The 24,543-nt window shown below is 46.0% G+C and overlaps 1 protein-coding gene and 1 long non-coding RNA gene across 3 annotated transcripts in view; one reads left to right on the top strand and one right to left on the bottom strand.

Annotated features, from left to right (window-relative positions):
• Window positions 1–24,543, bottom strand: part of LOC140460903 (uncharacterized) — a 261,829-nt gene that overhangs the window by 215,935 nt on the left and 21,351 nt on the right. The window lies entirely within an intron of this gene.
• Window positions 3,967–24,543, top strand: part of LOC140460926 (uncharacterized) — a 35,812-nt gene continuing 15,235 nt past the window's right edge. The window contains exons 1-2 of one of the 2 annotated variants that reach the window (XR_011954394.1): window positions 3,967–4,917; window positions 19,114–19,931. This is a non-coding gene — a long non-coding RNA (uncharacterized lncRNA). Of the gene's footprint in view, window positions 4,918–19,113; window positions 19,932–21,682; window positions 23,495–24,543 lie in introns of those variants that run through there. The other variant, XR_011954393.1, reaches the window with a different exon arrangement.

Here is a 24,543-nt window from a genome sequence, read left to right as displayed (position 1 = left end):
CTTTTACTGCTTCGTACTCTCTTGTTCCTACTTCTTGCACACCCAACACCCCTTCTTGAACATACATGAGTGGCATTTGTGTTACAGGATATGGGGGCGGTGATTGTACCCCAGGCAATTTAGGATATAATGGCACGGATGGTCCTGCCTTTTCTGTCTCCTTCACCAGTTTTGTCTTAGAGGTACCACCCACCCTCTTCTGTAATGTTTCCACCGCTATACAGGCTAACGTCATGTTGTGCAGATGGATCCTCCTCTCTTCTTTCTCCTCGCCGCCTTTTGTCCACTTTCTTCTAACTAATATTGACCCTTTCTTTCCCTTCATGTGCTCTTCAACTTCTAATTTAGCTTGCTCTTCTGCTTTTCCTAAAAACTGTGACAATTGCTCCCTCTCCTCATCTTTAGGGACTTTGCCTTGTTGTTGTAATTCTTCCCAAATCTTATCATATTTCTCCATCATTGTTTTTTGTTTGTCCTTTGCAAGCCCACTAACTAACTGACTTCTACTTTACCCCACTGCTGTTTTACGGGCAACATTGAGTCGAAAGAACATCCTCCGTATTCCTCACACTCTTTATCAAATTCCCCTTGCATTTTACATATTTTTGTTTTAATCCTCCCATCAGCAGTCAATTGGTTTGGATATAATATAACCGAGCAACTAACCCAACCAAAGACAAATCCGGTGGCCAGTCAGTTTGTATGGAGTACACCCGAGCAACTGACCCTTTCAGCGAGATTTAACAGCAGTGCCATTGTCACCCCCGTTAGGTTTCCACTGCCAACTCTCTCTCGCTGAGACACCACCGTCCCTGTCTTCAAGACACTACTGGCTTTTCTGCCACCCTCTGTACATTCCCCAATATAAGTTTTAAAACATACAACACATCAATCATACACCACAATTTGTGAGATCCTGCTCAATGGACTTTAAACCACCTCACACTTAAGTACCTTGTTGCTTTTATGTGGACTCTAACCACAAGGGACTTTAAACCTGTACATATTAAACTTTGTTGCTTTCATGGGGACTCTAACCCCATGGGACTTTAAACCCGTACGTACTATATCAATACTTTATCCATTTACTATTACTAGGACACTTGCAGTATCAATTTAGTATTTCCAATCAATTTAGTATTTCCAATTGCAGAACTTCAATATAAACAGGTGTCTGCTCACTTTTTTTTATGTGGTGCCGCTTGTTGTTGTCATCAAACGTCAGTTATCCATTGTTTCTATTTTTCTCTCTTTTCCGTCACTTCTCCATCTTCATCACGTCGGGGTCACCAACTTGTTGGACTTTGGCTCAATCTACCAGCTTACTTTCTTCTATGTGTGAGCCCAGTCCTGCGTGTTCTTTAAACGAAACAATAGGAGAAGATATTCGGTCTCACACTCTTAATTTATTTTAGCAGTAAATGGATAAAGCGTACAGAGCTCTGGGTCTAGACCTTTCCGTCCCTGACAAACTATATAGTGTGTCAGTTCAGAAAATACCACACCCTTCTGTCCCTGACCCAGTCTTTTTATATAATTAAAAAACGTCCTGCAATCACTGAGGTGGGATTATCTTCTGAGTGGCTGTTGATCTGACTCCATTCTCCACCTCCTTGCATTCCCGGATGTCCGACCCCACGTGACCTTGTTTTGCCCGCGAAACTGAGCACCACGTGACTTCCTCGCCAGCGAAACGGAGCACCACGTGACCTCCTTCTGCGCGTGCGCATAACGGAGCATCTCAAGTCTTCCGAATGCCGAGTATATTTACACTCAGTCAGCCATATATTTACACCACTAACTTTGTGTCATCAGCAAACCTCGTGGGAATGCCCCCAGTCCCTTTATCCAGATCATGAACATCTAAAGTGCAACAGCTGCAGCCCCAACACTGAGCCCTGCGGGACACCACTTGTCACCGGCTGCCATTCCTAAAAAGGACCTTTTATCCCAACTCTCTGCCTTCTGTCAGGCAGCCAATGCTCAATCCATGTCAGTAGTTCACCTCAAACACCTTACTCAGCACACTCCCATGAGGCACTTTATCAAAGGCCTTTTGGAAATCTAGGTAGATGACATCCACTGGGTTTCCCAAGTCTAACCTACTTGTTAACTCTTCAAAGAATTCTAACAGGTTTGTCAGGCACGACCTCCCCTTACTAAATCCATGCTGACTTATTTTAATCCAACCATGCACTTCCAAGAATTTAGAAATCTCAACCTTAACGATGGATTCTAGACTTTTACCTACAACTGAGGTTAGGGTAATCGGCATATAATTTTCCATCTTTTGTCTTGATCCTTTCTTGAACAAAGGACTTACGACAGTCATTTTTCAATCACCTGGGACTTTCCCTGACTCCAGTGATTTTTGAAAGATTACAACCAACGCCTCTGCTAATTCTTCAGCCACGTCCCTCAGAACCAGGAGATTTCTCAATCTTTAGACCTTTTAGCTTTTCTAACACTTTCTCTTTTGTAATGGCTTCCATACTCAATTCTGTCCCTTACCGCTCCTTAATTGTTAGGATATTACTCATGTCTTCCACTGTGAAGACTGACACACAGTATTTATTAAGTTCTTCAGCTATTTTCTTATCTCCCATCACTAACCTTCCTGCATCAATTTGGAGCAGCCCAATCTCTACTTTTGCCTCTTGTTTGTTTCTTATGTATTGCAAAAAACTTTTACTATCATTTCTAACATTACTGGTTAGCTTACCTTCATATTTGATCCTCTCCTTCGTTATTTCTCTTTGTTATCTTCTGTTTGTTTTTGTAGTCTTCCCAAGCATCTGATTTCCCAGTGCTCTTGGTTACTTTGTAGGTTCTCTCTTTTTCGTTGATATATTTCCTGACTTCCTTTGTCAGCCATGGCTATCTTCTTCACCCCCCTCCCCTGATAATCTTTCTTTTTTTTGGGATGAACCTCTATACTGTGTCCTCAATTACACCCAGAAATTCCTGCTATTGTTACTCTGTCTTCCCCACTCGGCTCTACTTCCAATAAATTTTTTTCTGTTCCTCTCTCATTGCCCTTGCGATTACCTTTATTTAACTGTAACACCAATTTTGCCTTCTCTCTTTCAAACTGCACACTGAACTCTACCATATTATAATCGCTGCCTCCTAAGTGTTCCTTTGCTTTAAGATTTTTTTATAAAGCCTAACTGAATTGAAGTATGCTCAGTTAGGCCACAGTTGAAGACAGTGTGTAAGGGGCGAATGGCCTAATCCTAGTCTTGTGAAATTGGTTCTGGCTTTCTAGAAATAGAACCATTGAGTTTAGATTAGATTACTTACAGTGTGGAAACAGGCCCTTCAGCCCAACAAGTCCACACCGCCCCGCCGAAGCGTAACCCACCCATACCCCTACATCTACACCTACATCTACCCCTTACCTAACACTACGGGCAATTTAGCATGGCCAATTCACCTGACCTGCACATCTTTGGAGTGTGGGAGGAAACCGGAGCACCCGGAGGAAACCCACACAGACACGGGGAGAATGTGCAAACTCCACACAGTCAGTCGCCTGAGGCGGGAATTGAACCCGGGTCTCTGGCGCTGTGAAGCAGCAGTGCTAACCACTGCGCCACCGTGCCGCCCACGGTAGAGCACAAAAACAACCCTTCTGTATGTGCTGACCAGATAGCCTAAATTAATCTAGTCCCATTTGCCAGCACTTTGTCCATATCCCTCCAAACCTTCCTATTCATGTACCTATCCAGATGCCTTTTAAATGTTGTATTTGTACCAGCCTTCACCATTTTCTCGGGCAGCTCATTCAGTTCACACACCAACCTATACATGAAAAAGTTGCCCCTTGGGGCCCTTTTGAGTCTTGCACCTCTCACTCAAAACTAATGCCCTCTTGTACTGGACTCCTCCGCCCCAGGGAAAAAAAAACCTTATCTTTTTGTCCTATCCATACCTGTCGTGATCTTTATAAACCTCCATCAATGCTCCAGGGAAAACAGCCCCAGCCAATGCAGCCTCTCCCTGTAGCTCAAACCCTCCAACCCTAGCAACCTTCTTATAAATAATTTCTGAACTGTTTTTAAGTTTCACAACATTTTTTCCTGATTAGTGAGTAATAGGCTGTGAACAATCTATTTTGTTCAGGTCGTGAGAGAGGGTTTTTCTTGAGGTGAATTAACTTTCGCACTTTTTTGTTTCTAATCCTTGGGACCCTCTTAAAACTTTTTCCCCTCTCACCCTGAACCTGTCCCCTCTAGTTTGGGTCCCGCTTCGCCCTTGCGAGGAGAAAAAGCAAAGGGAATGAGATGTGCAACCCCAGGGAAAAGAAACTGTGGCTCCCGCCTTTTTTTTAAATCCCAAATTGCCAATTGGACACAAGATCTGTCAGTAACAACCAGCGCCGACCACCCATTGGTCAGGTGGAGTAAGGTGCGCTCTGATTGGGCGGGATGTGGATGACGCGCGTCACTGAAGGAGGAGACGGAGTGAAGAAGAAAAACAAAGATGGCGGCGCGAGGCTGCGGTTTTCTCATCGACTCAGCGGGCGGTTTCTGACGGAGGGAGGGGGGCAGACAGGCATCGTTTACCTCAGAAAATACCTTTAAAATACATTTCAAATCAAAGCCGGAACTTTTCAAACAAAAGTTGTGAAGAAAAGGAGACAGTCCCCCGGTGGTGGGGGGTTTATTGTTTATTTTTGTATAATTTCCGGGGCCCGGGAAGGGGGAGGTGACGGTTACCGGGTGAACGAGAAAACAAATTTAAAAATGTCGGCGGTGGAGGAGAGAGAGCCGGCGCCCGCGGCGGGAGGTGGAGGAGCGGCGGCGGCGGCGGCGGGGGGTAAAGTCCGGCGCGGATCACAAGCTGGAGGAGAGGCTGCACTCGGTGCTGTGCTGGACCGTGTCCCTGGAGCTACCCGCGGCTTCACTCTACCAGGTACCGGGCTGGGCTGAGGGGGAACCCGGGGGATAAGGCGGATCACCATTAACCTGGAGCCACAATCACTCCCATTCCTAAAACAAACATAATTTATATTAGAATCACCATCTAATTCTCCATACACCTTCTATAATCCATGTAGGAGGGCAGGCTATACCATCTGACTGAACTGTTCCGATATTCAATTGTGTATAACGTGTGTACATATACTTCTTTTTATAAGATATACAATGTTATTTAACACATTTGGATATAAAATACTATCATCATGGGATTTGCATCACTTCACAGAGCGCTGTACAAAGTCACAGGCAATATTGTGTACGAGAGCCTGTGTAAACCTCTATGGTTATGTTTTATAATTGTGATTTGAGGTAATCGCACGTAAAATGTGGCCACATGTAGTCATTGGGTAGGATTGTGTGTGTGTGTAGGTATGTTATTTAGATCCTAGGGTTTTGTCTTGCCCAGTGATGTGATGGAGGGAGGGGAGTTGGGGTACTAATTCACCTTTCTACCAAATCCAGCATCTTGTTGAAGAGCTTCACTTCTTTGTGATTGTTATCTTCCAAAGAATTAACCTACCCAGTACTTATATGGACATGTGCATATGTATAGTTGTGCCTAAATGCTGGAAAGCTTTTTTAAAAAAAACTTCTTTAGTATATTTCCTGTTCTCCATGCATGGGAAATTGGGTGTGTTTGATTTTTTTTGCAAGTGTTGTGAAAAGTAGTCAGATCAAGTAAACGTCGACTCTAGTTCTTCATAAGACAAGAGACCAATGTTTGTGAGACAGTGTGATGGCCGTCATGTTCCACTCCAGCTTTGCAGTCTGTCGGTTGTTCGGCTCTGCTCTCGTCTTCCAGTCCGTTGTCTGTATGTTCCACTCAGTTTTCAGAATTACCATAATTAGGTTTTGTTTTTGCTTTATTCATCAGTTGTGCTTCTGCTTATGATGTGGTATGAATCTTGACAGGCATGAATTTCAGCCCCTCAGAGATAGTATCCATGTAACAGTTGACCCCCTAAATTTAACCTTAAAAAGTAGTCAAAACATTTGACTACAATATAAATGAATTAATATTCATTGCTTCTTCGCTTTACGCTATTTTGCCTTATGAAAGGTTTCGGATAGTGGGGAAAACCTGCATCTGTACAATACAGCACAGTCACAAGCCCTTATTGGTTTAGGCACCCCGTCAAGCCTGTGCCAATTCTGAATCCTCACTTGGACCTGCTATTTATTGCCCATGTGCGGTATTTACCCCTCTGTTCGCCTCCCATTCATGTCTGTCAAGATACACCTTAAGCATTGTTAAGGTGCCTGCTTCCACCAACCATCACTCCTCTGCGAAAAGCCTTCTTCCCCCTCCCTCAACTTCTCCCCTAGACTGTGCTCCTCTCGCCTTGAACCTGTGCCCTCTTGTAGTTGACCTTTTCACCCTGGGGAATAAAAAAGCCTCTGAGTATCATAGAATTCCTACAGTGTGGAAAAGACCATTCGCGCAACATGTGCGCACTGACCCTCTGAAGAGTAACCGACACAGACTCATTCCCCTACTCCTATTACTCAACATTAACCCTTGACTAAAGCACCCTCTCCCGGAGCGTCCACGTCCTTCTAGCAGCGTGCTGATCAGAACTGCATACAATATTCTGAATGTGGCTGGAATAAGTAGCTGTTACACAACTTGCCAACTCTTACACTCAGGGAAGGCAAGCGTACTGTGTGCCTTCTTGACCACCATACCGACTTCTGTTGCCACTTTTTCAGGGATCTATATGCTCAGATCCCTCTGCATGCAAGTCATTTATTGTCATTTATTATACAATTCTTATATTTCCTTCTCTTCCTTTCTCCCTCGTGTCTGTATCCAGCTTCCCCTTAATGCTACTCCCCTCTTCATCTCTCTGCCCCCTCCTCACCCCTCCACACATCAGCATAAGACAATAGGAGCTGAAATTAGGCTTTTCAGCCCATTGAGTCTACTCCACCATTAACGTGGCTGTTAAGTTTCTCAAGCCCATTCTCCCCGTAACCCTTGATACTCAAGAAATTTCTATCTCCATCTTAAATATGCTCAATGACCTGGCCTCCACAGCCTTCTGTGGCAGCGAAGTCCTTAGATACACCACCCTCTTGCTGAAGAAGTTTCTCCTTATCTCACAACTAAAGGGTCTTCGCTTTACTCTAAGGCTGTGCCCTCGGGTCCTAGTCTCTCCTATCAATGGAACAACCTTCCCAACATCCACTCTGTCCAGGCCGTTCAGTGTCCTGTAGGTTTCAAATGCAACCCCCCATATCCTTCTAAACTCCATCGATTATACCAGAGTACTCATAGGTTCCTCCTATGTTAAATTTTTCATTTCAGGGACCATTCTCGTGAATCTCCTCTGAACACTCTCCTGGGCCAATACATCCTTACTAAATATGAGGCCCAAAACTGCGCACAGTGCTCCAAATGTGGCCTGATCAGAGCCTTATAGTCTCAGAAGTACATCCCTACTTTTGTATTCAAGTCCTGCCAAAATAAATGCCATCATTGCATTTTCCTTCCTAACTACTGACTCAACCTGCGAGTTTACCTTGAGAAAATCCTGGACTCAAACTCCCAAGTCTCTTTACACTTCGGATTTCTGCATTTTCTCCCCATAATCCTGTTCCATCGGTGACTGTCTGGTGTCAGGGCAGCACCAGTGATTTCCTGACATGGGGATACCAAGGGATGTCAGGAACTGCGAGTATCTCAGGAGCAATCGTTATTCCTGGAGGAGACAGAGAGGAATGTGGTGTGGTCCTGTAAACTCCAGAACATTGATAACTTCATGAGGCAGCAATAACTCTTCCTGAACCAAGAAACATTAGGTCCAATGAGAAACTGCTACAAGGGAGTTAACAAACAACATACGTTAACCATTGCTGCGAAGGAGGAGGCAGAACAACGAGCTGTTTCTTTGGACAGATGAGTAATGGTATTTAATAACTGTGTGACAAAAGGACAATTAATTCTGCCTGTAGAAGGAAGACCCTGACTTAAAGGGGTTTAATTGCAGGACAGGCTGTTTCAAACAGGCGGCAAACCCTCAAGGAAACGAAGGTAAGCTCAGACCGGAGGTCTCCAAAAGTGTAGGGAAGCGTGTTAGAATCTAAAGAAACGTCACACAAATTTGAAAGCGAGGGAACTCCACTAGAATTCAACTCCAGAATGATTAAAGAGCAGTACTTGGAAGAACAACACTGCATCAAACCCTTGTAAACTTCCAGAAGTGGGCACTGTCAGTGGAAACCCTGTTATATTCTGTCATCAATTGGGTGATAGCCAAGATGGGGGGGGGGGGGGGCGGGGGCGGTGAGGCTAAACTTGCTTACTTGAGAGGTTTTATTTTTGGTTGCTACCTGCAATAATGTGTAAATCGTTGTTTCAACAGTTGGTTGTGCAGTTTCTGAGTCAGTATTCAAATTAAGGCGATTTGCCCTCAACCAGAGTGAGAGGCTGGGATTAATAATGACTCCTTTGCATTCAGCAGGACGGCACGTCAATACTGTTACAGCGAATGCTGACCCTCCTCCTCTCTCAGATCTGAATCCAAAACATCAAAAGAGGAGCGCGTTGCCTTATAATCTATAAAATTAGTGTGAAAAGTGGTGTAATCTGCTCTAGTCTTAAAAATAAAATAAATCCCTGACACTTTAAAATCAACAAAAAGCAATTCATGTATCCAACTTGAATTGTGAACAACTGAACTAAACTATTAACTGAATAAATCCCTTCAAACTACTGACTATTTTGTTATAAAACAGGATTCTTGTCATTTGCTGTTCCAATAAATACAAGACCCACTAATATAACAAAAAATAGAATTTAGTCTCTCAGAGTACAGCCAGGTTACTTGTCTTCCAGAATATTTTATACCTCCTTTCATTGAATCTTTTGTCAGGAATGCCTCCTCTAATTCCTGCTGTTCTGTCTTTTTTGGAAATGATGCTTTCTTTCAGTCACAGATGACTGTCAGAGCTGATTTCTCTCTAGTGCTGAGGACTTTTAGCTCCAGCAATGGGGAGTTAGCTCTGGGGCTCTGTCCAACTGCCCTCTTCTTTTATACTCTTGATGCCATATCAATTTTTTACGATAGGATTGGTCCTGTGTTGTCAAAGCCATCAGATTTAAATTTAATAGGTTTGGTAGGCAAAGGACCTGATTTAATTGATTGGCTAAATTGAAAAGTCATTATCATGGCCTGCTAACTTTACGGCCTTTTGATAGAAAAGACAGAGGGTCCGATTTGTCTGGGCTTAGGGACTTCACTAATGTCCAACGGATATTGGCAAAGGCAACAATCGGAAAAAGGTTTGAGATTTATTTTCTAAAACACTTCTACAGCAAAACCGTCTGTAAGGTCACCCCTCAGCCTCTAATACTCCAGGGAAAATAGCCCCAGTCTATTTCAGCCTCTTGCAGCAGCTCAAACCCTCCAACCCTGGCAGCATCTTTGTAAATCTTTTCAGAACCCATTCATGTTTCACAACTTGTTACAATCACGTCGACTAATTCAGAGAAGCCTCTCAATCACACCTGTAAATCGAGAAAGTGTGTTTAATAATGAGTCATGAACAAAGGCTGCATTAATCTTTTATTGCGAAGTTTTACTCCTACATCTCAAAACAGAGCGTACGAATCTGGTCAGAAGCAGCCTCTGGGAATGTAAGACGCCATTGGCTGTTTTCTGATGAGGGCTGACTTTGCAAAGAAACCATAGATGTTTTAAATGAATGGGGTACCATTCGTTTTAAGATCAGGTAAACTAAAGAGGCACTGCATTGGCTTAGAAATGAGAGATCCTTGACACACACACAGCTGGACTCATCACTGCGCCATTATTAACAAATTGGAATCAAGGCTGGGATGTTTTCCCCCTGGAGCAGAGGAGGTTGAGAGGGGAAGTTTATAAAACCGAGAGGGTTATAGATAGGGTTAAGGGTTGTTGTCTCTTCCCTAGGGTGGGGGATTTCAAGACTGGGGGCACATTTTTACAGTGAGGGGGAGAAATTGAACAAATATGCGGGGCAAAAATTTTAGTGTGGTTTGCATATGGAATGAGCTGCCAGTGGAATTGGTTGAGGTGGATACATTAACAACATTTAAAAGACATTTGGTCAAATACATGGAGAAGAAAGGCTTAGAAGGATAGTGGCCAAGTTACTGTTGATGGACGTTTTGGATGGCATGGACCAGTTTGGGCCGATGGGCCTGCCTCCATGCTGTAGCACTGACTTGCGTCTCTTTGTCGCTCCGACAGTTTTGAGTTTTCAGATGAGCATCTCACTGAATAAAATCCAATCTCATTAGTCAACCCTTATCTGGAGGTGCTGGTGTTGGATTGGGCTGGACAAGGTCAGAAGTTACATGGCACCAGGTTAGGGTCCAACAGGTTTATTTGAACACATGAGATTTCGGAGCACTGCTCCTTTGTCAGTGAAGTGATGAAGGAGCAGCATTGAAGAAGGAGCAATGCTCCGAAAGCTTGTGATTTCAAATAAACCTGTTGGACTATAACTTTGTGTCGCGTGACTTCTGATGTCTTCAGCTGTGAGTTTGTGTCGAACTCAATGGGATATTTTGTCCAACACAGCATTTTTAAACAGTATCACTTGGAGGGATTCATTTGAAACCTTTCAAGAGGTGAGTTCAACAAGACTGAACTATTCAAAGTTACTTGGACTCCATTTTAAAACTTACATCAGGACCATGCTGACAAGACATCTTAAATTAATTTGGTCCCATTTGTCAGTAAATTGGCCCATATCCGTCTAAACCCTTCCTGTTCATGTCTGAAACCAGATGCCTTCTAAGTGGTATAATTGTACCAGCCTCCACTTTCTCTGGCAGCTCATTCCATACACGTACTACCCTCTGCGTGAAAACATTGCCCCTTATGTCCCTTTTAAATCTCTCACCCAGCCAAATAGCCTCTCCCTGTTTCTCAAACTCTCCAACCCCCCGGCAACATCCTGGTAAATTGTTTCTGATACAGAAGTCAATGTTTCAGGAAGAACCCTTCTTCAGTCCTGAAGGAGGGTTAATATCTGAAATGCTAACTTCACTTCCTGATTCTGCCTGGCTTGCTGTGTTCTCCCAGCCTCCTGCTTGCCTACTTTGGATTCCAGCAACCACAATTTTTTTTCTTTCTAACAAATGGTGGAGCAGACCTGATGGGCTGAATGGCCATAGGTTTCTGCAGATTGTTTCAGTGGGAACGTGTAGTCCTAGATTCAATGGGTAGCATTGCCCATTGGAAGCAAAGTTCATGGAATCACAGAACCCCTACAGAATGTAAACAGGCCCTTTGGCCCAACAAGGCAACACTAACTTTCTGTAGAGTTACCCACCCAGACCCATTCTCTTAACCCTATTATTCTACATTTACTTGGAGAAAGTGAGGACTGCAGATGCTGGAGATCAGGGTCGAGAGTGTAGTGCTGAAAAAGCACAGCAGATCAGGCAGCATCCGAGGAGCAGGAGAATCAATGTTTCAGGCATCATTTCTGATGAAGATCTTATGCCTGAAATGTCGATTCTCCTGTGCCTCAGATGCTGACTAAACTGTTGTGCTTTTTCAGCACCACACTCTCGACCAGTCTACATTTACCCCAACTAATGTACCACACCTACACATCCCTCTATGCTATCGACAATTTAGCTCGGCTAATTCGCTCTAACCTATGCATCTTTGTATTGTGGGAGCAAAACCAGAACACCTGGAGGAAACCCATGCAGACATGGCAGGCGAATGTGCAAGCTCCACACAGACAGTCACCCTAAGAGTAGAATCAAACCTGGATCCATGGCGCTATGAAACAGCATTTTTAACCACTGAGCCACTGTGGGGTTGTGGTTGGGGGGTGTGAAGGCGGTGTGCAGTCCAGCTAAAAATAAAAAAAAGCCCATCAACTCTCCCATTGCACCCACTGTCAGAATGGCTAGAAGGTTTAGAACACAGTAGCATCACTGGCGGAATCTGATTGTTGGGAGTACTGGTGCTCCCCCGCTGGCATCTTTGCAAGTTGCTGGAAGTGTGAATCTCTTACCGCACGTGGGGCAGCTAGATGGTCTCTCCCCTGTATGGACCCGCCCTTCAGTCAGCAGAGCGGAAGAATTGCTGAAGCCCTTCCTGCACTCAGGGCAGGACAACAGCCACTCCCCTGTGTGAACTCCCCGGTGGGTCAGTAGGTGGGAGGAGCCGTTAAAGCATTTCTCGCACTCTGGGCAGGAGAACAGCTTCTCCCCGGTGTGGACCTGCTGGTGCCTCAGCAGGTGGGAGGAATTGCTGAAGGCCTTCCCGTACTCTGGACAGCTGAAGGGCCTCTCCCCCGTGTGGACCTGCTGATGGGCCAGGAGGTTGGAAGAGACCGCAAAGCCCTTCCCACACACAGGGCAGGCGAATGGCTTCTCCCCAGTGTGAACCCGCTGGTGTGTCAGCAGTTGGGAGGGCTGAGTTAAGCCCTTCCCACACTCCGGGCAGGTGAATGGTCTCTCCCCAGTGTGGATCCGCTGGTGTGTTACCAGGGAGGAGGAACTGCTGAAGCCCTTCCTGCACTCTGGACAGGGGAAAGGCTTCTTGCACGTGTGGACCCACCGGTGCCTCAGCAAGGCAGAGGAATCGCTAAAGGCCTTTCCGCATTCGGGGCAACTGAATGGCCTCTTCCCCCATGTGGACCCGCCGGTGCTTCAACAGGTCGGAGGATTTGTTGAAGGCCTTTCCGCACTCAGAGCAGGGGAAGGGCCTCTCCCCGGTATGGACACGCTGGTTGGTCAGCAGATGGGAGGAGTGGGTGATGCTGTTCCCGTACTCCAGGCAGGTGAATGGCCTCCCCCCACTGTGGACCCGGTGGTGGTCTAAGAGTTGGGAGGAGCGGATAAATCCCTTGCCACACTTTGGGCAGGAGAACAGCCTCTCCCCGGTGTGACTGCGCCGATGAGTCTCCAGGGCAGACGGGTCGTAGAAACCTTTCCCACAGTCACCACACTTCCACGGTTTCTCCACGTGGCAGGATTCCTCTGGCTTCTCCATGGCCAAAGCTTAGCTGCAAACAAACGCATGCACAGCCCCTCCCCACCGTGAATTCTTCTTTTCAGGCCGTATAATTGTTACAGGCTCCACCCTCAATGCGGTGCAACACTAATGTCTCTCATCTAGTCCCACTGATGCTGAAAACTTACTGAAATAGGAACCAAAAAGCATAGAATCACAGTCGAAAATCGTTTCAGCCCCACGGGGTTGAGTGACTGTCATTGACATGAAAGTGAGGACTGCAGACACTGGAGAGTCAGAGTCGAAATGTGCGGTGCTGGAAATGCATCATCCGAAGGGCAGGAGTGTTGACGAATCAAGCATAAGCCCTTCATCTGTTGAGTTTGAAACTTCTGTCTTCAGATCTTCAAATACTCTGGAAAAAAAAGAGATTACCAAAGTCATCACTGTCAGTGCAGGGTAGAAATTCAGAACAAGCAATTCTACTTTATGCAGAACATTCTTTTCTTTTCTAAAAAAAAGTGAAACTTCAGGATTAACCTGCACTGCAGCTAGAGACATGGCAAAGAGTCATAGAGATATACAGCACAGAAACGGACATTTCACTCCAACCTGTCTGTGCTGATCAGACATCCTAACCCAATCTAGTCCCATTTGCCAGCAGTTGGCCCATTTCCCTCTCAACTCTTCCTACACCCATTCAGATGTCTTTTAGATGTCATAATTATATCAGCATCCACCACTTCCTCTGACAGCTCATTCCTTACACAACCACCCTCTGCAAGAAAAAGCTGCCCCTGAGGTACGATTTAAGTATTTCCCCCCACTCATCCTAACCTATTACCCTCTAGATCTGGACTCCCCATCTCAGTAAAAGACCTTGTCTATTTCCCTTATCAATGTCTCATGATTTTCTAAACGTCCACAAGGTCACCCCTGAGCCTCTGGCTCGCTATGAAAAACAGCCCCAGCCTATTTAGCTCAAACCCTGGCAACATCGTTGTAAATCTTTTCCGAACTCTTTCAAGTTTCACAACGTCCTTCCAATAGGAGGGAGACCAGAATGGCACACAATATTCCAAAAGTGGCCGAACAATGTTCTGTACAGCCACAACATAAACTCCCAAGTCCGAGACTCAGAGGATTGGGAAAGATTTCAAAACCCACAAAAGACAATGGGAAAGAATGGAGAGACAAACCGAACTTTTTTGAGGGTCAGCTTGGAAGCATCAAAGACTCGGGCCAGGGATGGGGATAGGGGAAGGAAGCCAAATGCGCTGGAGCCAAGGTGGTGGAAGAACCGAAGGTGCAAAACCATTGCAGCCGGTTTGAAACTGCAATGAGGAATATTGCATGTGCTGTACTTGTACCTGTTGCATTTGTGGGAATCAGATGCATTTTAAAAATAAGATATTTCTCCCTTCTCAATCTCCCCCTCCCCCTTCCTTCCGTCTCTCCTCACCTGGGTAATTAAGTTTGCAGAGTCTGCTCCCTCCCTGGATTCACTCCAGTTGCTACAAGTGAACAGATTCCCCCACCACCCCCTTGCCTCTCTCTCTCTCTTTCTCTCATTCTGGGAGGGGCAAGAGGAGTTGTCCAGAGGGAGGGAGATTCCCTCTGAAACTGACAGGGCCGAGTCCGCATTGTGACGTCACAACGGGGCGATACGGACAGCGGGCGCCAGGTCGGCTCGACCGCACTGTACCTGCGCGGCCCTGCAGCAGAACAGGAAGAAAGCACAGTTTGCAAAAATCCCTCCCCTTCATTGAATCCTGACGGTGTGGATGCAATAAGTCAACACCGACCCTCTGAAGGGTAACCCACACAGACCCATTCCCCTACATTTACACCTAATTAATGCACCTAACCTACACATCCTCGACACGATGGACAATCTAGCGCAGCTAATTCACCCGAACCTGCACATCTATGTGATTGTGGGAGGAAACAGGCGCACTGGAAGGACACCCGCCTCAGACATCAGTAGGAGAATGTGCAATATCCACACAGACAGTCGCCCCCGAGACTGGAATCGAACCCGGGTCCCTGGTGCCGTGAGGTGGCAGTGCTAACCACTGAGACACCGTACTTTCCTTTTCCACTCCCCCACCAAGTCACTCAGCTTGAGTTCAAGAAAAGCACTACGTTTAATTTTAGCTTCACGCTCACCGAATCCTCCTCCCACTTAAAACACTTTATTTCTCCCGTTCCCACTTCCTCTATGGGAAATGGGGGAGGGGGGTGGGGAACCACATGGGATCCCTACAGGGCGGAATGAGGCCATTTGGCCCAACAAGTACATACCAATACTCCGAAGAGTAACCCACCCACACCCATTTCCCTACTCCTATAACTCTCCATTTACCTCCAACTAATATACCTAACCTACACATCCCTGAAGACTATGGGGCAATTTAACACACTCAATTCACCCTAACCCGCACATCTTTGGACTGTGGGAGGAAACCAGAGCACCTGGAAGACACCCATGCAGTCACGGGGCGGGGAACAATGTACAAACTCCACACAGACAGTCGCCCGATGCTGGAATCAAACCCTTTGCCCCTGGTGCTGTGAGGCAGCAATGCTAACCACTGATTCACTGTGCCGCCCATGTGCCGCTGAAAGAGATACAATGTGGAAACTTTATTGACTGCCGCACGGTGGATTGTTGAGTAAGGTTAAGTCTCGATGGATCCGGGGAGACCTAGCCAACTGGGTAAAACATTTAGGACCACGTTGCTGCAGATGCCTGGAATCCGTCCTGAAAACAACAAATGCTGGAGATCACAATGGGTCGGGCAGTGTCCATGTAGAGAGAGCAAGCTAACGTTTCAGGTCCAGATGACTCTTCATCATAGAGATTTATAAAATCTTGATGGATATAGGTACGATGAAGTCAGGAGTTGTTTCCCTGGACTGAGGGCTTTCAAGACTAGGGGATGTATTTTTAAAGGTGACAATAGAAAGATTTAAAAACAAAACAAGGGGAAACTTTTTTTACACGGAGAGTGCTTCATGTGTGGAATGAACTTCCAGAGGAAGTGGTGGATGTGCTTACAGTCACAAAGTTTAAAAGACATTTGGATAAGTACATGAATAAGAAATGTTTAGAGGGATATTGGGCCAAGTGCAGGCAGATGGGACAAGTTTAGTTTGGGATTATGGTCGACATGGACTGGTTGGACTGAAGGATCTGTTTCCGTGCTGTGCAGCTCTGTGACTGGATATAGTGGATGTAGAGAAGATGTTTCCAACAGTAGGAGAGACTAGGACCAGAGGACACAGGCTCAGGGCGAAGGAATGCCCTTTAGTATGAGATGAGCAGGAATCTTTTCAGCCAGATTTTGGTGAATCTGTGGATCTCGTTGCTGTAGAGGGCTGTGGAGGCCAAGTCATTGAAGGCATTTAAGACAGGGATAGACAGGTCCTTGATTAGTATGGGGATCAAGGGTTACGAGGAGAAGGCAGCAGAATGGGGTCGAGAAACATATTGGCCATGATTGTGTCTGCTCCACCAGTCAATGGGCCAAATGGCCTCATTCTGCTCCCATGTATTGTAGTCTTAAAACTGAGCAGATTACTGAAGTGGTTTTCACAAACAATTTCAGAGTCCTGAAGTAAAATCGTAGGGACATGCAGCACATAAACAGACCCTTTAGTCCATGCCGACCAGTTATCCTAACCTAATCTCGTCCCAAGTTAAAAATCACACAACACCAGGTTATAGTCCAACAGGTTTAATTGGAAGCACACTAGCTTTCGGAGCGACGCTCCTTCATCAGGTGATTGTGTCCCATTTGCCAGGACTTGGCCCATAACCCTGTAAACCTTTCCTGTTCGTATACCCATCCAGATGCCTTTTAAATGCCGTAATTGTACCATCCTCCATCACTTCCTCTGACATTCATCCCATACATGCACCACCCTCTGCATGAAACACTTGCCCCTGAGGTCCCTTTTAAAATCTTTCCCCTGAGGTCCCTTTTAAAATCTTTCCCCTCTCACTCTAAACCTATGCCTCTAGTTCTGGACTCCTACACACAGGGAAAAGACCTTGTCTGTTTATCCTATCCATTACCCTCATGATTTTATAAACATGTGTAAGGTCACCCCCCCACCCCCACCCCTCCCCCAACCCCCTCCCGTGCAAGCCTCTGTCGCTCTGGGAAAACAGCCCCAGCCTTTTCTGCCTCTCCTAATAGCTCAAATCCTCCAACCCCAGCAACATCCTGGTAAATTTTTTCTGAACCCTTTCGAGTTTCACAACATCCTTCTGATAGGAAAGAGACTAGAATTGCATGCAGTATTCTAAAGGTGGCCTGACCAATGTCCTGTACAGATGCAACATGACCTCCCAACTCCTGTACCCAATACTCTTTGACCAATAAAGGAAAGAATACCAAACGCCTTCTTCACTATCCTATCAACCTGCGATTCTACTTTCAAGGAATTGCGAACTTGCACTCCGAGGTCTGGTTGTTCAGTAACACTCCCCAGGATCTTCGCGTTAAGTGTGTAAGTCTTGCTAACATCAGCCCAGGATTTAACAATTGGACGACTTATCTCAGTGCATACCATGGAGTTTGGATTACCGGGTGCTGGGGATTTGTAAACTTTTAATCCCATCAATTTCCCCACAACTACTCATTTCCTTCAGTTCTGCTCTCAATGGACCATGTGTTCCCCAACATTTTGGGGGCATTACTTGCGCCCTCTGTGACGATAGAAGCAACATATGTGGTTAATTGGCCTGCCATCTCTTTGTTCCACACGAGAACTTTGCCTGTTTCTAATTCTAATTGTTTTCACTAATCCTTTTTTTTTGTTTTCACATATCCCATTTTCCCCTTTTAATCAATCATTTTGTTGAAACATTCCAGTCTTCAGATCTGCTGCATTTCTTTCAATAATGTTCCCTCATTTGTTGCAGCCTGTTTGTGCCTCTGCCATTGTAATTTCCTTGCTTTAGATTTAAGTCCCCAGCCTCAGAATCAACTTCCTCTCCATCTTAATGGAAGGTTCTATCACTCAGTTCTTCACTCATCTGCAAGGGGCCTCTCACAGCTACATTGCCAATTATTCCCTTCTCGTGAAGGAATTAACATTTTGGAATTAAATTACCATTCTCCAACAGAACCACAGCGACTGTTGGAATATTGTGTGCAATTCTGATCTCCCTCCTATTGGAAAGATGTTGTGAAACTTGAAAGGGTTCAGAAAAGATTTACAAGAATATTGCCAGGATTGGAGGATTTGAGCTATAGGGAAAGGTTGAATAGGCTGGGGCTGTTTTCCCTGGAGCGTCAGAGGCTGAGGGGTGACCTTATAGAGATTTATAAAATCATGAGGGGCATGGATAGGGTAAATAGACAACATCTTTTCCTTGGGATGGGCAGTCCAGAATTAGAGCGTAATCATTTCAGAGACCAAAAGGGCAACTTTTTCATTGAGGGTGGTGTGTGAAAGGAATGAGTTGCCAGAGGAAGTGGTGGAAGCTGGTACAATTACAATTAAAAGGCATCTGAATGGGGAAAATTAATAGGAAGGGTTTAAAGGGTTGTGGGCTAAGTGCTGGCAAATGGAACTCGATTGATTTGAGATATCTGTTCTGTACGGACGAGTTGGACTGAAGGTTCTGTCTCTGTGCTTTATATCTCAATGACCCTGGCTTACCAACAATGTTTGTCACGTCTGTATGTTTAGTTTCTCTCTAGTGTTGGTGTTAATGCCTTGATGTCTCCACCTCATTCCCCTGCCCCCATTTTACCCTGGGGACGTTAACCATTTCATTTCTGGTTGTTCCTCAAGAAACTGCATTGCATTGACACACCCTTTTTTTTGCTTCCCAAGATCCGACCTGCTCACTCTCAGCAGTATCACTGTGTTGTGAAAGATATTAACTTTCAGGTGGAGTTATCCAAAATTCAGACGGACATCATTCTTGACGTTTTTACTTTCATGCCCTGTAAGATCCTGAATCAGCACCTTCAGGAAAATTAGTTAAAGTGGAGTGAGAACAGAGGGGGAGAGAGAGTGGGATGGCGCTTTCAATTTTGTGGAATAACAAAAGAAAAGTATATTCCACAGAAAGTGGAATTGCTTGTTCTGAATTTCTACCCTGGACTGACAGTGATGATGTTTGTAATCTCTCTTTACAGAGTATTTGACGATCTGAAGACAGAAGTTTCAAAATCAACAGATGAGGGACTTATGCCCAAAACATTGAATCTTCTGCTCCTTGGATGCTACCTGACCTACTGTGCTTTTCCAGTGCCACACTTCTTGACTCTGACTCTGCAGTGCCTGGAGTCCTCATTTTGACGTCAATGTCTGACAGTTTCTCAATCCATCAGAACCGCAACAATTTTCAAATATGATTCTGTGAGAAGGAGCAAAGCTTTGTGGTTCCAGTTTGAGTACATTTTCAGCATCAGTGGGACTGGATGAGAGACCCTACTGTTGCAGCGCACTGAGTGTGGAGCCTGAAACAACTCTACTGCCTGGAAAGAGGAATTCACGGTGGGGAGGGGGTCTACACGATTTTGTGTACAGCTGAATCTACGGCCATGGAGAAACCTGAGGAATCCCGCCCTGTGGAGAAACGGTGGAAGTGTGGCGACTGCGGAAAAGGCTTCTGTGCTCCATCTGCCCTGGAGATTCATTGCACAGTCACACCAGGGAGAGGCCGTTCTCCTGCCCTGTGTGCAGGAAGGTTTTCAGCAATTCATCCGCCCTGCAGACCCACCAGCAGGTCCACACAGGGGAGAGACCGTTCCCCTGCACTGAGTGCAGGAAGATCTTCAGCAATTCCTCCATTCTGCTGAAGCACTGGCGAATTCACACAGGGGAGAGGCTCTTCACCTGCCCCATGTGTGGAAAGTGTTTTACCCAGGCATCCATCCTGCTGACCCACTGGCGGATCCACACTGAGGAAATGCCGTTCTCGTGCCCAGAGTGTGGGAAGGGATTCAGTCAGGTGAGCAACTTGTGCACGCACCAGCAGATCCATACTGGGGAGAAGCCCTTCAGTTGCCCTGAGTGCAGGAAGGCCTTCAACTATTTTTCTGACGTGCTGAAGCACCAGCATGTCCACATGGGGGAAGAGGCCCGTTAGCTGTTCCAAATGTGAGTATGCCTTCAGAAATTCCTCTGCCCTGGTGAAGCACCGGCAGGTCCATACCAGGGAGAGGCCCTTCAGCTGCCCCAAGTGTAGGAAGGCCTACACCCGCTCCTCCCATCTGCAGAGGCACCAGCGAATTCATGATTGACTGGTGGAGCAGCGATTCCTCCGTACTGCTGAGGCACCAACAGGTCCATACGGGGGAAGAGGCCCTTCAGCTGCCCCGAGTGCAGAAAGGGCTTCACCCACTCCTCCAACCTGCAGAGGCACTAGTGAGTTCATGTACCATCGCAGGGGGAATTGAAGGAGTGATGGCAGAGTGCCAATATCAACTGGATATCAACCCAGTTCCAGCGATGACTGGGTTTGAATCCCACTGTGGCACATGGTGGAAATAGAATTCAGTCAGAAATCAGGAGTTCAGAATCTTGACAATGAAACCATTTTTGGTGGTATGGCAGGGGCGAAAAACCCCATCTGATTCACTCACATCCTTTTTATGGAAGGAAACAGCAGTTGTGGCAAAGGATGCTCTCAGTCATCCCAGCTGCATCCTTTACCCTGTCTGGCCTACATGTGACTCCAGACCCACAGCAGTGTGGTTGATTCTATACTGTCTTTCCCACCCCACACCATCCCGGCCCCACCCCTAGCAAATGAGTGGGGAGAAACTTACTTGGATACAGGGTATGGGTTGAAATTGCTGAGTGAGGCAATACTTCCTCCGGATTAAGGCTGTCCCAAGGATCCATTTACGACAAAACAACTCAGTGTTAACCAATAGTAAAGAAAATGATGCAGAGGTGCCGGTGTTGGACTGGGGGTGGACAAAGTTAAAAAATCACACAACACCAGGTTATCGTCCAACAGGTTTATTTGGAAGCACTAGCTTTCTAAGTGCTGCTTCTTTTTCAGGTATCTGTGGAGCAGGATCATAAGACACTAAATCTATAGCAAAGATCACAGTGTCATGCAACTGATAGGATATATTGAACAAACCTAGATCGCTGTTAAGTCTTTCATCTCTTAGAATGGGCTGCAGATTTCGGTTCATTAATATGTAAATGCCTGAACATCTTTTGAGTCACATTTTCGAGAAGACTTAAGGTTTTATTAAAAAAAAGTGAAATCTCAGCTCTGAAAATGCATTAAAGGTGTGAGATTAGAGTCACAGTATCCCAATCTTGAATCAGACTGGTTCTATTCCCAAAGTGGGAATATATAAAATGGATGGATTGACTGCCTGCAGATTGTGCGCTTTGAACGTATCTGCAAATATTCTGCCAATACAAAGTCACTTCATAGAGTTATGTGTGCGTTTGTGCGTGAGAGTCTGCGTAAGAGTGTGTGAATGTTTGGTAAAGTGAGAGTGTGATGGAGTCTAAGCCTGTGAGTGTGTTGGGGGGGGAGGGGGGGTGGGGAAGGGTGTATGTGTGTGTCTGAGAGAGAGAGAGCATATATGTGAGAGAGGTGTGAATAAAGGTGAGGGTTGTGTTTTGCTAAAACAAGGAAGGGTAGGTAGGACTTGTACAGTTAATGGTAGGGCCTTGGGTCATATTGCAAAACACAGAGACATGGCGGGGGGTGGGGGGGAAAGAGTGGGGTTTGGCAGTTCAGGTACATAGTTCTTTGAAAGTTGGATCACTGGTAGAAAGGGTAGTTAAGAAGGCATTTAGCACCATTGCCTTCATTGTTCACACCACTGAGTATAGGAGTTGGGACATCATGTTCAAGTTGTACAGAATGTTGGTGAGGCTAATTTCAGAGTACTGAGTACAGTTCTGGTGGCCCTGTAATTGGAAGAATACAATTAAAGAGGGTTTGGTAATGATTTATCAGGATATTGCCAGGACTGGAGGGTTTGAGTTATAAGAAGAGGCTGGAACTTTTTTAACTGGAGCACAGGCAGTTGAGGGGTGATCTCAGAGATTTATAAAATCACGAGGAGTGGAGGTAAGGTGAATAGCAACTGGCTCTTCCTTAGTGTAGGGGAGCTCAAAACTAAGAGGCATAGTTCTTGAAGGTGAGAGGGGAGAGATTTAAAAGGAATCTGAGGGGCAACGTTTTGACAGAGGGTGGTTTGCATGTGGAATGAATTTGCTGAGAAAGTGGTAGATGCAGAGACAGTTACAACATTTAAACATTTGGATCGATACATGAATAGAAAGGGTTAGAGAGATATGGGCCAAATGCAGGCAAGTGTGACTAGTTTAGTTTGGGAATCCTGGTCGGCATGAACGAGTTGGACCGAATGGTCTGTTTCTGTGCTGTATACCTCTAGGAACCAGAACTGATCTTCTAAACCAGCATTATTCTGAAACGGGCTTGACAGGATAGATGCAGATAAAATGCTCCTTTGTGGGGTAATCCCGCCAATGTGAAAGTAGACCATTAGCCCATCTGTTCCACTCTGGCCCTCCGAAGAGCATCCCACCCATACCCACCCCTTTACTCTGTATTTCCCATAGCCAATCCACCCTTATCTGCACATCCCTGGACACTGTGGGTAATTTAGCACAGCCAACCCACCCGAACTTGTGCATCCCTAGGCACTATGGGTTATTCCGTACAGCCAATCCACCCTAATATATCAATTAACTTCTCAACAATGTAATTTAAATGCAGAACTTTTCTAAGAAAAATGTCAGTCTGACTCAACAGTGGGACACAGACATAATTCACACCTCTTGTCTCAAAGGGCTATTTCTGTTTATAAATAGGGTAGCATCTCTTCGAAATGCACATTCATTTAGATTTGACTGTGTCACTTTAGATATTAAGATACACCTTTGACTGTGCCCACATCCCTTTGAAATATAATCTATCTTGTCCATCTAAATCTCTTTGTAGCAATAGCCCATTAAAATGTCCATGTCCCTTTTAAAATGCTAATTTCCCCATTTGGAGAGGACCTTTTTAAATTGAGCCGTGAGCTTTCCCAATGTAGACAGGGCTCCTCGAAACGTGGCAGTGTCCCCCCTGCAGCTGCAGAGCGAGACAGGAGAGTTTGTTTTTGTGAATGAGCAGTTGTAGCGCGAGGTGTCTGTTACTTGGTGACGGTGAGGCTCCCCCGGCCCCGCCCATCCCCCCTGAGCTGACGTCACGCGGGGGTGAAGGCGGTTGGGAGGAGAAGTCGCTCGAGCGGGGAAGGGGCGGCCGTTAGGAAAATGGCGCCGTGCGGCCCGGGGCAGACACCCGTCACTGGGCACCGCCGCCTTCCTGGTACAGCTGCTGTGTCACGGCCACACCGCCCGGCTGTACAGCAGGTAGGAGCCGGTGACCATTCTGGAGGCGGATGGGGTTAAGGGCCTGTTTGGGAACCCGTCGGCCGCCTGGGTGGTGGAGTTCTACTGGTCGTGGGGCGGCCCCTGTGTCAACTCTGGGGCCACCTGGAAGGTACTGGGCCCGGGAGGTGAAAGGTGAGGCAGGTTGGGGGGGGGGGGGGGGGGGACGGAGGGGAAGGAATGTGGGGCCTGTCCTGTCATAGTCACATTTCACACTCACTTTACATCTGATTTTACTGGGGCTTGTGCTGTTTACCTTCACTTTTTTTTAATATACAGCACGAATATACTTTTTTCCCTCTCATGCACATACACACATATAAATCCATGGGGGTGAATTTGAATTTGCAGAATTACATTTGCAACTACATTCTATTTTACTCAAAAAATGCAGGCAGTTAATCCATGTAATATTTTGTAAATTCCACTTTGTATATAGAAACAGTCTAACTCAAGATTGGGATACAGAATTTGACCTGACCGTACACCTTTAATGCATTGTCTGAGCTGAGATGTCACCTTTTGCAATAAAACCTTAAGTTATCTCAAGAAGGTGACCAACAAGAGTTTCTCATATTAATGCTAATAGAAACCCATTCTGAAAGATGGAAGACTTAACAATCCAGGTTTATTGAATATATCGATTCAGAGGCAGGACACTACTGTTTTTCCAAGATTTCTGTGCCTTCTGATCTTATTCTCCACAACTACCTGATGAAGAAGTGCTCCGAACGCTGGTCCTTCCAAATAAACCGGTTGGACTCTAACCTGGTGTTGTGTGACCTTTAACTTTGTCCGGATTGGGATGGATTGATAGTGCTAACATTTCTGGATTAGTGGTGCTGGAAGAGCACAACAGTTCAGGCAGCTCAGAGGCCTCTACATTGGGCGCCTCCTAGCAGAGCGCTTTAGGGAACATCTCCGGGACACCCACACCGCCCCGTGGCCCAACATTTCAACTCCCCCTCCCACTCTGCCGCGGACATGGAGGTCCTGAGCCTCCTTCACCGCTGCTCCCTCACCACCAGATGCCTGGAGGAAGAACGCCTCATCTTCCGCTTCGGAACACTTCAACCCCAGGGCATCAATGTGGACTTCAACAGTTTCCTCATTTCCTCTTCGCCCACCTCATCCTAATTCTAAACTTCCAGCTCCGCACTGTCCCCATGACTTGTCCAGACTTG

The sequence above is a fragment of the Chiloscyllium punctatum genome, chromosome 36 (genome assembly GCF_047496795.1).
Source record: "Chiloscyllium punctatum isolate Juve2018m chromosome 36, sChiPun1.3, whole genome shotgun sequence".
Taxonomy (NCBI): Eukaryota; Metazoa; Chordata; class Chondrichthyes; order Orectolobiformes; family Hemiscylliidae; genus Chiloscyllium; species Chiloscyllium punctatum.
Note: the sequence above shows the minus strand (reverse complement) of the source record. Positions and strands in the feature narration are given on the sequence as shown.